Below are 13,240 nucleotides of genomic sequence, written 5' to 3' on the forward strand. Positions count from 1 at the left end.
AGGACATCTTTTTTGGGTGTTCTAAAAGGTCTTGTAGGTCTTCATAGAACCATTCAACTTCAGCTTCTTCAGCGTTACTGGTTGGGGCATAGACTTGGATTATTGTGATATTGACTGGTTTGCCTTGGAAACGAACAGAGACCATTCTGTCGTTTTTGAGATTGCATCCAAGTACTGCATTTCTGACTCTTTTGTTGACCATGATGGCCACTCCATTTCTTCCGAGGCATTCCTGCCCGCAGTAGTAGATATAATGGTCATCTGAGTTAAATTCACCCACCCAGTCCATTTCAGTTCGCTGATTCCTAGAATGTTGACATTCACTCTTGCCATCTCTTGTTTGACCACTTCCAATTTGCCTTGATTCATGGACCTGACATTCCAGGTTCCTATGCAATATTGCTCTTTACAGCATCAGACCTTGCTTCTATCACCAGTCACATCCCCAGCTGGGTATTCTTTTTGCTTTGGCTCCATCCCTTCATTCTTTCTAGAGTTATTTCTCCACTGATCTCCAATAGCATATTGGGCTCCTACTGACCTGAGGAGTTTCTCTTTCAGTATCCTATCATTTTGCCTTTTCATACTGTTCATGGGGTTCTCGCGGCAAGAATACTGAAGTGGTTTGCCATTCCCTTCTCCAGTGGACCACATTCTGTCAGATCTCTCCACTATGACCCGCCCATCTTGGGTTGCCCCATGGGCATGGCTTAGTTTCATTGAGTTAGACAAGGCTGTGGTCCTAGTGTGATTAGATTGACTAGTTTCCCATGAGTATGGTTTCAGTGTGTCTGCCCTCTGATGCCCTCTTGCAACACCTACCATCTTACTTGGGTTTCTCTTACCTTGGGTGTGGGGTATCCCCTCACGGCTGCTCCAGCAAAGCGCAACCAATGCTCCTTACTTTGGACGAGGGGTATCTCCTCACCGCCGCCCTTCCTGACCTTCAACATGGGATAGCTCCTCTAAGGCCCTCCTGTGCCTGTTCAGCCAGGCGTAGGGTTGCTCCTCCCGCCTGCCGCCCCTGGCCTCAGGCTTAGGTGGGTGGGGTAGCTCCTCCCGCCCGCTGCCCCTGGCCTCGGACACGGGGTAACTCCTGTTGTCGCTGCCCCGACCTTGGACGCTGGGTATATCCTCTCGGCCAGCCCTCCTGACCTCAGACATTGGGTAGCTCCTCTCAGCCGTTCCTGCACCGTCGCAGTCTGGCACTCTCGGCAGCTGCCCCTGACCTCGGACTTGGGGTAACTCCCCTTGGCCGCTGGCCCTTCTGGCATGGGGTCCTCTCAGCTTCTGCCCCTGACCTTGGAGGTGGGGTAGCTTCTCTCACCTGCGCTTTAGCCCGCCCATCACATAATGGGGGCAGGGGTCAATAAAATACTTAATCACTTTATTGAATTAAATCGAATTGAACTTACTGAAAAAGTATCTACTATTATCCTGGTATTAAGCATGACTCTTATCTTCTTAACCCATCAAAATTCTTAAGCCGGACTGGCCCCTTATCCAAGATCAGATCAGATCAGATCAGATCAGTCGCTCAGTCATGTCCGACTCTTTGCGACCCCATGAATCGCAGCAGGCCAGGCGTCCATGTCCATCACCAACTCCCAGAGTTCACTCAGACTCATGTCCATCAAGTCAGTGATGCCATCCAGCCATCTCATCCTCTGTCGTCCCCTTCTCCTCTTGCCCCCAATCCCTCCCAGCATCAGAGTCTTTTCCAATGAGTCAACTCTTCGCATGAGCTGGCCAAAGTACTGGAGTTTCAGCTTTAGCATCATTCCTTCCAAAGAAATCCCAGGGCTGATCTCCTTTAGAATGGACTGGTTGGATCAATTTATGCTGCTCTTCTCTTTGGCATTCCAACTGTGCTGTGAATGCTGGTTCTGTAGTTGACTCTGCCAAGTGTTGAAAGCAGTAATAACTGGGGGAATGAAGTGACTGAAGCCACTTTGGACACATATACAGACTCTTTTCCTCTATACCCGTTATCCATCAGGTCACACATAGAAAGAGAAGCAGATGAATTGGGAAGACAATGCCACTACTGATGAATTCTGTATGGCTGAGCGTCAGCCTCCTAGAAGCCTCTCTCCCTACTTAAATAGTGCACATAATTGCATCTCAAAACTCTAGTCACTAAAACTCTGGATTCCTTTCAAAAATCAACGAAAGATTACCCCACAGAGTGAGCACATCAAGGTCTTGTAATCTTTCTTGTTATAGCCTGTTTCACTCAAAAATAAGTACTGTTAGCACACCTGTTTGGAGAAAGCAGAGGGAATAAAGAAGATTGAGAGAGGATAGGATCATAGTGTCTTTTCTTCAGGAATTGTCTGCAGTGTGCCTGTGAAGTATTCTAGGGGTAGAACTTTATGTCCAGCCCTACTTGGACTGTGACATGAACTGTGTCTTCTGCATTTACTTGCAACATGATATCCAGGAAGAGCACCAGCCCAAGTCCTCAATTTTATTCTACTGGCTCAATAATTAGACAGAATGAGTAGATTCTTAAAATGAATCAGTCCCTTGTAATAGTGAACTTGGGCAAGTAGCTACAGGATGAACAAACACTTTCTTACTCATTCTGACAATCTTCATGGCATAAGTGTGTGCATATTGCATTTTTTAAAAGTTCCTTTCTACCAGGAGGAGATAAAAGAATTGGGTGAAGAAACCAAACAAATAAGCTGTTGTCATTTTCAAACTAGCGATGAGAACAATTAACATTTTCCACAGTTTTATTTTGTATCAGACCACACCAAATACTTCATATGCTATATATAATATATATAGAGTATACAGAAACTTTTATTTAATCCACAGCTAGAATATTGTAAATACTCCAAATGTAATTTCAAAAATATCAGTTTTTGCCAAGTTCTATCCAAATAAGTCTCCCATTCATTGAGCATTATCCATGTGACAAACACTATGTTGTGTTGTACAGACTTTGTCTCAAGTCATTTTCACAATATTATTATATTATTATCCACATTTTATCAATGAGACAAGTACATACCCAATGTCACAAACTAGTGATGACAGAGTTAAGATTTAAATATCAATCAGTCAGATTCCAAAATGTTTATACTTTCAGTATGAACTCATGTAGAACGTGATAGCAAAAAGGAAAATTGTATTATTTATATTTGTTGTTATATCTCTGAAGTATGCACTCCTTCAAATGTGATGAGGACCAATAATTGAGCAGGAAAGTATTTAAGGTTAGGGTTACATGCCGCAATTTACCAGCTGCATAAATTTGAATAAGTTGCTTTAACACACTGGGACTTCGGTTTCCTCTTCTGTTAAATTAGAAGATAATTATAAATAAATTATATAGTGTTATTTTGTGGATTAAATTATATAATTAACTATGACATATCCCTTCTAAACTATGTATTTATTAGCAAATGTTACATTTTAAATAATTCATATAATTGATTTTTTCTTGGCATTTTTAGCCTCATCTCCAAATAGAATCCTCCAAGTGGAATGGATAAGAAAGCGCTGGTACATATACACAATGGAATATTACTCAACCATTAAAAAGAATACATTTGAATCAGTTCTAATGAGGTGGATGAAACTGGAGCCTATTATACAGAGTGAAGTAAGCCAGAAAGCAAAACACCAATTCAGTATACTAATGCACATATATGGAATTTAGAAAGATGGTAACAATAACCCTGTATGAGGGACAGCAAAAGAGACACAGATGTATAAAACAGTCTTTTGGACTCTGTGGGAGAGGGCTAGGGTGGGATTATATAGGAGAATGGCATTGAAACATGTAAAGTATCACATGTGAAACAAATTGCCAGTCTAGGTTGGATGCATGATCCAGGATGCTCAGGGCTGGTGCACTGGGATGACCCAGAGGGATGGGATGGGGAGGGAGGTGGGAGGGGTGCTCAGAATGGGGAACACATGTACACCCATGGCTGATTTATGTCAATGTATGGCAAAACCAATACAATATTGTAAAGTAAAATAAATAAATTAATTAATTAAACTGAGATTTTTTTAAAAAGAGATGATTAAAAAGGAGAGATCTTAGCTTTAGGTGCCAAAAGCAGTGTAGCTATTTGCCAACAGCAGAAAAGGCATTTGGGCACCAGTGGAGTAACCTTTACTCATACTGCCTTGTGGGTGAGTTCTGAATTAGCATTTTTGCACTGCTTAACAAATTACCATAAAATTAGCATAAATTCAGTGGCTTAAAATACCACAAATGTGTTATCTTACAGTTTGGAAGTCAAGGTCTAAAATAAATGTTGTGGGGCTAAAAATCAAGGTATCAGCAGAGTTGTGTTCTTTCTGGAGGCTCTAGTGGAAAATCTGTTTCCTTGCCTTTTCCAGTTTCTAGAGCTTGTCTGCATTCCTTAGCTTGCATCCCCTTCCTTACAGATCTCCAATCTCTCCTTCCATAGTCCTGTGTCCTACTCGAACTCTGAGCTTTGTGCCTCCTTCTTATAAAAACCTTTGTTATTACATCAAGTCCACCTAGATAATCCAGGCTAGTCTCCCCAGCTCAAAATATTTAATCCAAAATAGTTTAAGTAGGGACTTCCCTGGTGGCTCAGACAGCAAAGAATCCCCATGCAATGCAGGAGACCTGGGTTCGATCCTGGGTCAGGAAGAGCCCCTGGAGGAGGGCATGGAAACCCACTCCAGTATCCTTGCTTGGAGAATTCCATGGACAGAAGAGTCTGATGGGCTACAGTCCATGGGGTTGCAAAGAATTGGACATGACTGATTGACTACCACTTTTCACTCTCTCTGGTGGTCCAGTGGCTAAGACTCTACATTCCCAATGTAGGGGGCCCAGGTTCAATCCCTGGTCAGGGAACTAGATCCCACCTACTTCAACTAAAGATCCCACACAGGCAATGAGAAGATCCTGTGTGACACAAGGCAGATCGAAGATCCTGCATGCCACAACTAAGACCTAGCACAGCCAAATAAAACTAAGAAATTGGTTTAAGTAAATGTAATGTATTTGCTTCCTCCATTATTAGATGTCACTGTCAGAACAGGTCAGAACACAGTACATACTCACCATAATTATTTAAATGAATTTGTCAGTGAAAACAGCCACAAATGCATGAATTAATTAAGCCATAAAATACAGCACATAGGAGCTGCTCAAAAATGATAGTTATCGTTATTTTTGAACATGCCAAAAAATTCTATTTATTGAAGACTTGTTTTTGCGGTTTGTTTTGGTCTTTTTTGTTCCTTTTAATCCCTCCTGAAATCATTGAAATACTATTTACTAGTGCTTCTTTCTGTCAATGATTTTTTTTTCTTTAAATGCAGAATGTAAGTAATGAAATGCTAAAGTAAGAATATCAGATGATATATGTAGTGAGTCCTGCCTGTGCAGTCCTGTGTTGATACTCGGTTATGTCACTTCCATCTCTTCCCCCTTCCAAGGGTGTAATTCACAGCAGGAAAGCTGTGCTTAATGTCTGTGCAAAAACATTACACTCAAGAGGTTTTCCTCAAGTGTATCAAGTGCCTGAAAAAATTCATGCATTTTCTCTGGTGTGGGTTACGAGGTCCCTCTGGAGCTAGGGATTCTGCTCTTGGCAGGGCTGTCATGCGGGAAAAGCTATTTAAATGGCTATTTGCTCTTGCTTGAAAAGGCTGAAATTGTAGATTTTCCCCAGCCAAGTGCCCCAGAAAGCAGTTCCATCAGTCAGGAGTTTTCACTTATCTCTTTGATGGGGTCTTGTAAAGGCAGGGAACTTTTTCCTCCAGTGAATAGCAGGTAAGGAGATGACAAAAAGAGAAGATGTGGGGGAGAAGCACCAAGGTCACAGAGAGGTGGGGAAAGCTGGAGTAGAAATATGAAAGAGAAAGAAATATTTCTTTCCTGTCTCTTTCTTGGATTGGGGAAATAGTGGGGAAGGGGCTGGAAATGGGAGTGAGGGGAAAAAGAAATCCTTCAGCAGTGCTCTAAAAGTTTAAAATACAAGTTAAGTACTGAAACTTTTCCTGAAACTCAGAATCATGAAAATTATTTTTAGCATCATTTAAGAATTGGACACGACTGAGCGACTTCACTTTCTCTTTCACTATCATGCATTGGAGAAGGAAATGGCAACCCACTCCAGTGTTCTTGCCTGGAGAATCTGGGGTCCGACAGAGTCAGACACGACTGAAGTGACTTAGCAGCAGCAGCAGCAGCATGTTGGGATGGGAGGTCATCCAAGGATAGCAACTGCTTAAGGCCAGTACTACAGGGAGGGGAGTGAAAAATTTAAGGGGACACCAAAAAATTTAGCAATTATGATAATGTTTTAATGCAGCATTTTAATCTAATCTAATCTAATCTAATTTTTTTTAGTCCATAATCAATAAAACCTCAAAGTTTTAAATAAAATTCTGTACCATGCCAAGTCATATTACAGTTTAGGGCAAAAGAAAAAAAATATGAACCTTTAGTTTTAATGAAAGCAAACTTATCAACAATATATTTTTAAACCTACTTTTTTGCTTACTTTATTTTCTTCTTTTCTTTTTTTTTTTTTGATATTACAGTACGTGTTTATTGAAAAACATCTGCATACGAGTGGATCCACACGGCACAAACCCTTGTTGTTCAAAGACCAAGTGTACTTACAAGAAAAATGTTGTCTTAGAAAGAAGCATATACCTAGGATACATCCACTAAACTACAGCTCTTTCCACGTTGTAAGGCCACACACATACTCATGCTAATCTAGAGAAGAGAAACACCGTCTCTGAAAGATGAGGAGTGGGGAGTGTCTCGCTCAGTCGTGTCCGACTCTTATGCGACCCCGTGGACTGTAGCCCGCCAGGCTCCTCTGTCCATGGGATTCTCCAGGCAAGAATACTGGAGTGGGTTGCCATTTCCTTCTCCAGGTTCTTCTTTTCTTTTTGGCCATACTGTGTGGCCTGTGGGATCTTAGTTCCCCAGCCAGGGATCTAAGGATCAAACCCCAATCCCCCTGCATTGGAGGCATGGAATCTTAACCATTGGACCACCAGGGAAGTCCCACTTATCTCATTTTCAGTTGAGAAAATTGCCATATTGGAGATACATGAGAATTATAAATAATTTATAATTAGCTGAAGTAAAATTATATTATGATATAAATAAAATATATAAATATAAAGTAATAATGTGAGATTTAATACAATTACTTTTCATTTGTCAACATTCAAGTTACGTTAATGTTCTGGAAAATGTTAAGTATCAAAAAATGCATAAAAACATGTACATAGTGATGTACATTTGTCATTTTGCTTTGGACTCCAATGTGGTTTGACACAGCTCTGGTTCAGAATTTTGATGTTCTGTTTGTCATGGATATTTTTGCATTGGTTTTGACTTTTTTAAATATTGCATAAAAATGTTATCTATCCAATTGCTGTGAGTTGTGTGTGTGTGTGTGTTTTTATTTTTGGCACCATCCTTATATTCCATTCCCAAGGCAAATGTTTTACTTGCCTCACCCTAGCTTCAGTCCTGCTGTTCATAGCATACGCTAAGTATGACAGAGTAGGAAAAATGAGAGGTTTGAGTCACACTTGTCTGTTACTTGTTTAATGGGTTAATTTAATCTAGCTGAAATTTATCTGTAAAATAAAGATGATAGATAAAAGCTACCTCTAACTCTGTAGGGACTACATGAGGTATAATAATTAGAACAATTATCAGAATATCTGACAGACAGTAGTTTTGACTCAATGAAATGTATCATTGCAGGAACTAAGTGAAGGAGAATACCATATCACTCAGGCCACCATGCTGTCGATTGGTAATTCCACTTCCCCAACTTTCTTCTTGACTGGAGTTCCAGGGCTAGAAGCTTTTCACATCTGGTTTTCTATCCCCTTTTGCTGCCTTTGTGTGATTGCCCTTTTGGGGAATAGCACCGTCCTGTATGTAGTGATCACAAACTCCAGCCTCCATGAGCCCACGTACTACTTCCTCTCCATGCTCTCCACCACCGACATTGGCATAACTATTTCCTCTCTTCCCACAACACTTGGTGTCCTCTGGTTCAATGCCAGGGTCATCAGCCTGGATGCTTGCATTCTGCAGATGTTCTTTCTGCATGGATTCACCCTCGTGGAATCTTCTGTGCTTTTGGCCATGGCTTTTGATTGCTTTGTTACCATCTGCAACCCCCTAAGATATGCTATGATTCTAACCAACTCTAGAATCATCAAAGCTGGTGTGGTAATTTTTGTACGAATGCTGGTCAACCTGATGCCCTTGCTCCTGCTCCTTAAGAGGTTATCCTTCTGTGGTCCTAATGTGCTTTCTCACTTCTATTGCTACCACCCTGATGTGATTAAGTGTTCTTGCTCAAGTATCAAGGTCAACAGTATCTGTGGTTTAGTTGCTCTCATTCTGACCTCAGGTATAGATATTCCCTGCATTTCCTCTCCTACATGCTGATCATCAAGTCCATCCTTAGCATTGCCTCCCCAGAGGAAAGGCAAAGGCTTTCGGCACTTGCATCTCTCACATTGGGGCTGTTGCCATCTTCTACATCCCCTGGGTCATCTTGGCTTCAGTACATCGGTTTGGGCAGAGTGCTCCTCCATATGTCCATACACTGATGTCAAATCTCCATTTTCTATTCCCCCCAGTCCTGTACCCTATTATATATAGTGTGAAGACCAAACAAATCCGTAAAGCTTTCTACAAACTATTTCCAAACACAGAGTAGCGAGTCTGATCATGCAATGTCCTAGATAGAAATAACCTTACTTTCTTCCTCCCTTCCTTCAACATTTTATTGTGAGTAACATTACACTTTTCCTTAGTGGTGGTAATACAAGTTTATATAAGAAACATCCTTGTCCTCTATAGTCTAGTTTATATAGTCTAGTGTCAGGGACATAAAGTTAAATATATATATATATATAATAATGGCAGTGAATAGGAGTGTTACCATAGAATTATATCCAGAAGGCTATATGACACTGAATAAAATATCTAGATCATATTGCAGATTCAAAGAATTGTTTGAAGAGCTAACTACTTGAACTAAGAATAATACGTAACATGTAAAAACGTAAGGATCTTCCAGGCCCAGGGCACAGGTCTCTGCAGTCAATGAAATGTGACATAGCCTGATACACCAAGGATTGTACATGGTTACTATAGCTGGAGTAAGGGATGCATGAGATGGTGAAAGGAGTAAGAGAGGTTATATGTGAGGTTATTTTATAAAGTGACAGTATGAAAGCATGAAGAACAATCAAATGGAATTGGAAGTTTTATTAGATTCTCTTTTTAAAAACATCCATGATGCCATGGAAAAAAAAATCTCTCTTTATTCTTCTGATTTGAGGGAATCTAAGAAATGTTAATCTTCAATCCCTTAATGTCATATAAATGTATTTTATTGTCCTGGTTTAAACATAGGGATTCTATAGTTTTGGTATTATGATCTACTATTGCTGAACTTGAATTCTAAAATTTCTAGCACCAGCTCTAATTCTTAAGTACTCAAGGGTAGATAATGAAGATTACAAGACTCTAAGAGGGAAGATCCAGTGTAGAAGGAAATGGCAACTCACTCCAGTATTCTAGCCTGGGAAATCCCATGGGCTTTGGAGTCTGGAGTACTACACTCCATGGGATCACAAAGAGTTGAAAATGACTGAGCAACTGACACACAAAGGAAAAGACAGAAACGGTAGTAAAATTTTCTCAACATTCAGAAAACTAAGATCATGGTATCTGGTCCCATCACTTCATGGGAAATACATGGGGAAACAGTGGAAACAGTGTCAGACTTTATTTTGGGGGGCTCCAAAATCACTGCAGATGGTGACTGCAGCCATGAAATTAAAAGACGCTTACTCCTTGGAAGAAAAGTTATGACCAACATAGACAGCATATTCAAAAGCAGAGACATTACTTTGCCAACAAAGGTTCGTCTAGTCAAGGCTATGGTTTTTTCCAGTGGTCATGTATGGATGTGAGAGTTGGACTGTGAAGAAGGCTGAGCGCCAAAGAATTGATGCTATTGAACTGTGGTGTTGGAGAAGACTCTTGAGAGTCCCTTGGGCTGTCTTAACCAAAGGATGTAGATGGAGAATCTAGTTAGATTCTAAACTATTTGAATTCAATAGTGGTGGACTTTTCATTCTTTAACACTGACATTAGATTTCAAACATTAATTTGGTTCATTTCTGTTGTTGAAGTATCAGTCCAGACACTTGGAGGTACAAAGTGGGGGTGGTGGTTCCAGGAAGAACTACAATGCTTGAATTAAATCCCACTAACACTTTCTGCCGTTAAGAGTTCGTACACAAGGAATAATAGCCAAATATACATTAAAGGAAAATAGCTAAATGGGAACACATTATTAGATTTATTGCTAGCTAGGCAAACAAGTGGAGAAAGCAATGGCACCCCACCCCAGTACTCTTGCCTGGAAAATCCCATGGATGGAGGAGCCTGGTGGGCTGCAGTCCATGGGTTCGCAAAGACTCAGACATGACTGAGCAACTTCACCTTCCCTTTTCACTTTCATGCATTGGAGAAGGAAATGGCAACCCACTCCAGTGTTCTTGCCTGGAGAATCCCAGGGACGGGGGAGCCTGGTGGGCTGCTGTCTATGGGGTCGCACAGAGTTGGACACAACTGAACCAACTTAGCAGCAGCAGCAGCAGCAGGCAAACAAGACACCCTCTATCAATGTGAGGCTTCTCTATAAAGGAGATACATGATATCTGGGTGTGAATTTTCACCTTTCCTATGGATCTAGAATTTCTAGGTCCATACAGTAGTCTGTGTCCATTGCTCAACTGGCCACAGTGACAAGGATGACAAATTCTCTCCAGAGTCTAGATCCTTACACTGAGTACCACAGGAAAACGGCAAGTAAGACAGCAAGAACACATACACATGAAAACTAATCATTTACCCAGAGTGACCTCAGCGGCTAGCAAAATTGGACCCAATTAACATAAAATACAAAATTCTCCAAGTCAGGCTTCAACAGTACATGAACCGTGAACTTCCAGATGTTCAAGCTGGATTTAGAAAAGACAGAGGAACCAGAGATAAAAATGCCAACATCCGTTGGGTCATCAAAAAAATAAAAGACTCCCACAAAAACATCTACTTCTGCTTTGACTATGCCAAAGTCTTCAACTGTGTTGATCACCACAAACTCTGGAAAATTCTTAAAGAGATGGGAATACCAGACCACCTGACCTTCCTCTTGAGAAATCTGTATGCAGGTCAGGAAGCAACAGTTATAATTCGACATGGAACAACAGACAGATTCCAAATAGGGAAAGGAGTATGTCAAGGCTGTATACTGTCACCCTGCTTATTTAACTTATATGCAGATGAAGCACAAACTGTAATCAAGATTGCTGGGAGAAATATCAATAACCTCAGAAACGCAGACGACACTACCCTTATGGCAGAAAGCAAAGAAGAACTAAAGAGCCTCTTGATGAAAATGAAAGAGAAGAGTGAAAAAGTTGGCTTAAAACTCACATTCATTTAAAAAGATCATACACCATGATCAAGTGGGCTTTATCCCAGGGATGCAAGGATTCTTCAATATCCACAAATCAATCAATGTAATACACCACATTAACAAATTGAAAAATAAAAACCATATGATTATCTCAATAGATGCAGAGAAAGCCTTTGACAAAATTCAACACCCATTTATGATAAAAACTCTCCAGAAAGCAGGAATAGAAGGAACATACCTCAACATAATAAAAGCTATATATGACAAACCCACAGCAAACATTATCCTCAATGGTGAAAAATTGAAAGCATTTCCTCTGAAGTCAGGAACAAGACAAGGGTGCCCACTTTCACCATTACTATTCAACATAGTTTTGGAAGTTTTGGCCACAGCAATCAGAGCAGAAAAAGAAATAAAAGGAATCCAAATTGGAAAAGAAGAAGTAAAACTCTCACTATTTGCAGATGACATGATCCTCTACATAGAAAACCCTAAAGATTCCACCAGAAAATTACTAGAAATAATCAATGACTATAGTAAAGTTGCAGGATATAAAATCAACACACAGAAATCCCTTGCATTCCTATACACTAATAATGAGAAAACAGAAAGAGAAATTAAGGAAACAATTCCATTCACCATTGCAACGGAAAGAATAAAATACTTAGGAATATATCTACCTAAAGAAACTAAAGACCTATATATAGAAAACTATAAAACACTGGTGAAAGAAATCAAAGAGGACACTAATAGATGGAGAAATATACCATGTTCATGGATTGGAAGAATCAATATAGTGAAAATGAGTATACTCCCCAAAGCAATTTATAGATTCAACGCAATCCCTATCAAGCTACCAACAGTATTCTTCACAGAGCTAGAACAAATAATTTCACAATTTGTATGGAAATACAAAAAACCTCGAATAGCCAAAGCGATCTTGAGAAAGAAGAATGGAACTGGAGGAATCAACCTACCTGACTTCAGGCTCTACTACAAAGCCACAGTTATCAAGACAGTATGGTACTGGCACAAAGACAGAAATATAGATCAATGGAATAAAATAGAAAGCCCAGAGATAAATCCACGCACATATGGACACCTTATCTTTGACAAAGGAGGCAAGAATATACAATGGATTAAAGACAATCTCTTTAACAAGTGGTGCTGGGAAATCTGGTCAACCACTTGTAAAAGAATGAAACTGGACCACTTTCTAACACCATACACAAAAATAAACTCAAAATGGATTAAAGATCTAAACGTAAGACCAGAAACTATAAAACTCCTAGAGGAGAACATAGGCAAAACACTCTCCGACATACATCACAGCAGGATCCTCTATGACCCACCTCCCAGAATATTGGAAATAAAAGCCAAAATAAACAAATGGGACCTAATTAACCTTAAAAGCTTCTGCACATCAAAGGAAACTATTAGCAAGGTGAAAAGACAGCCTTCAGAATGGGAGAAAATAATAGCAAATGAAGCAACCGACAAACAACTAATCTCAAAAATATACAAGCAACTCCTACAGCTCAACTCCAGAAAAATAAACGACCCAATCAAAAAATGGGCCAAAGAACTAAATAGACATTTCTCCAAAGAAGACATACAGATGGCTAACAAACACATGAAAAGATGCTCAACATCACTCATTATCAGAGAAATGCAAATCAAAACCACTATGAGGTACCATTTCACACCAGTCAGAATGGCTGCGATCCAAAAGTCTACAAATAATA

The 13,240-nt window shown here is 40.1% G+C and overlaps 1 non-coding gene and 1 pseudogene across 1 annotated transcript; both read left to right on the top strand.

Annotated features, from left to right (window-relative positions):
• Positions 1–4,782: 4,782 nt before the first annotated feature.
• TRNAG-CCC (transfer RNA glycine (anticodon CCC)) lies at positions 4,783–4,855 on the top strand. Its single transcript has one exon. It is a non-coding gene; the product is annotated as a tRNA-Gly (tRNA).
• Positions 7,784–8,717, top strand: OR51F24P (olfactory receptor family 51 subfamily F member 24, pseudogene; annotated as a pseudogene).

The sequence above is a fragment of the Bos taurus genome, chromosome 15 (assembly GCF_002263795.3).
Source record: "Bos taurus isolate L1 Dominette 01449 registration number 42190680 breed Hereford chromosome 15, ARS-UCD2.0, whole genome shotgun sequence".
Taxonomy (NCBI): domain Eukaryota; kingdom Metazoa; phylum Chordata; class Mammalia; order Artiodactyla; family Bovidae; genus Bos; species Bos taurus.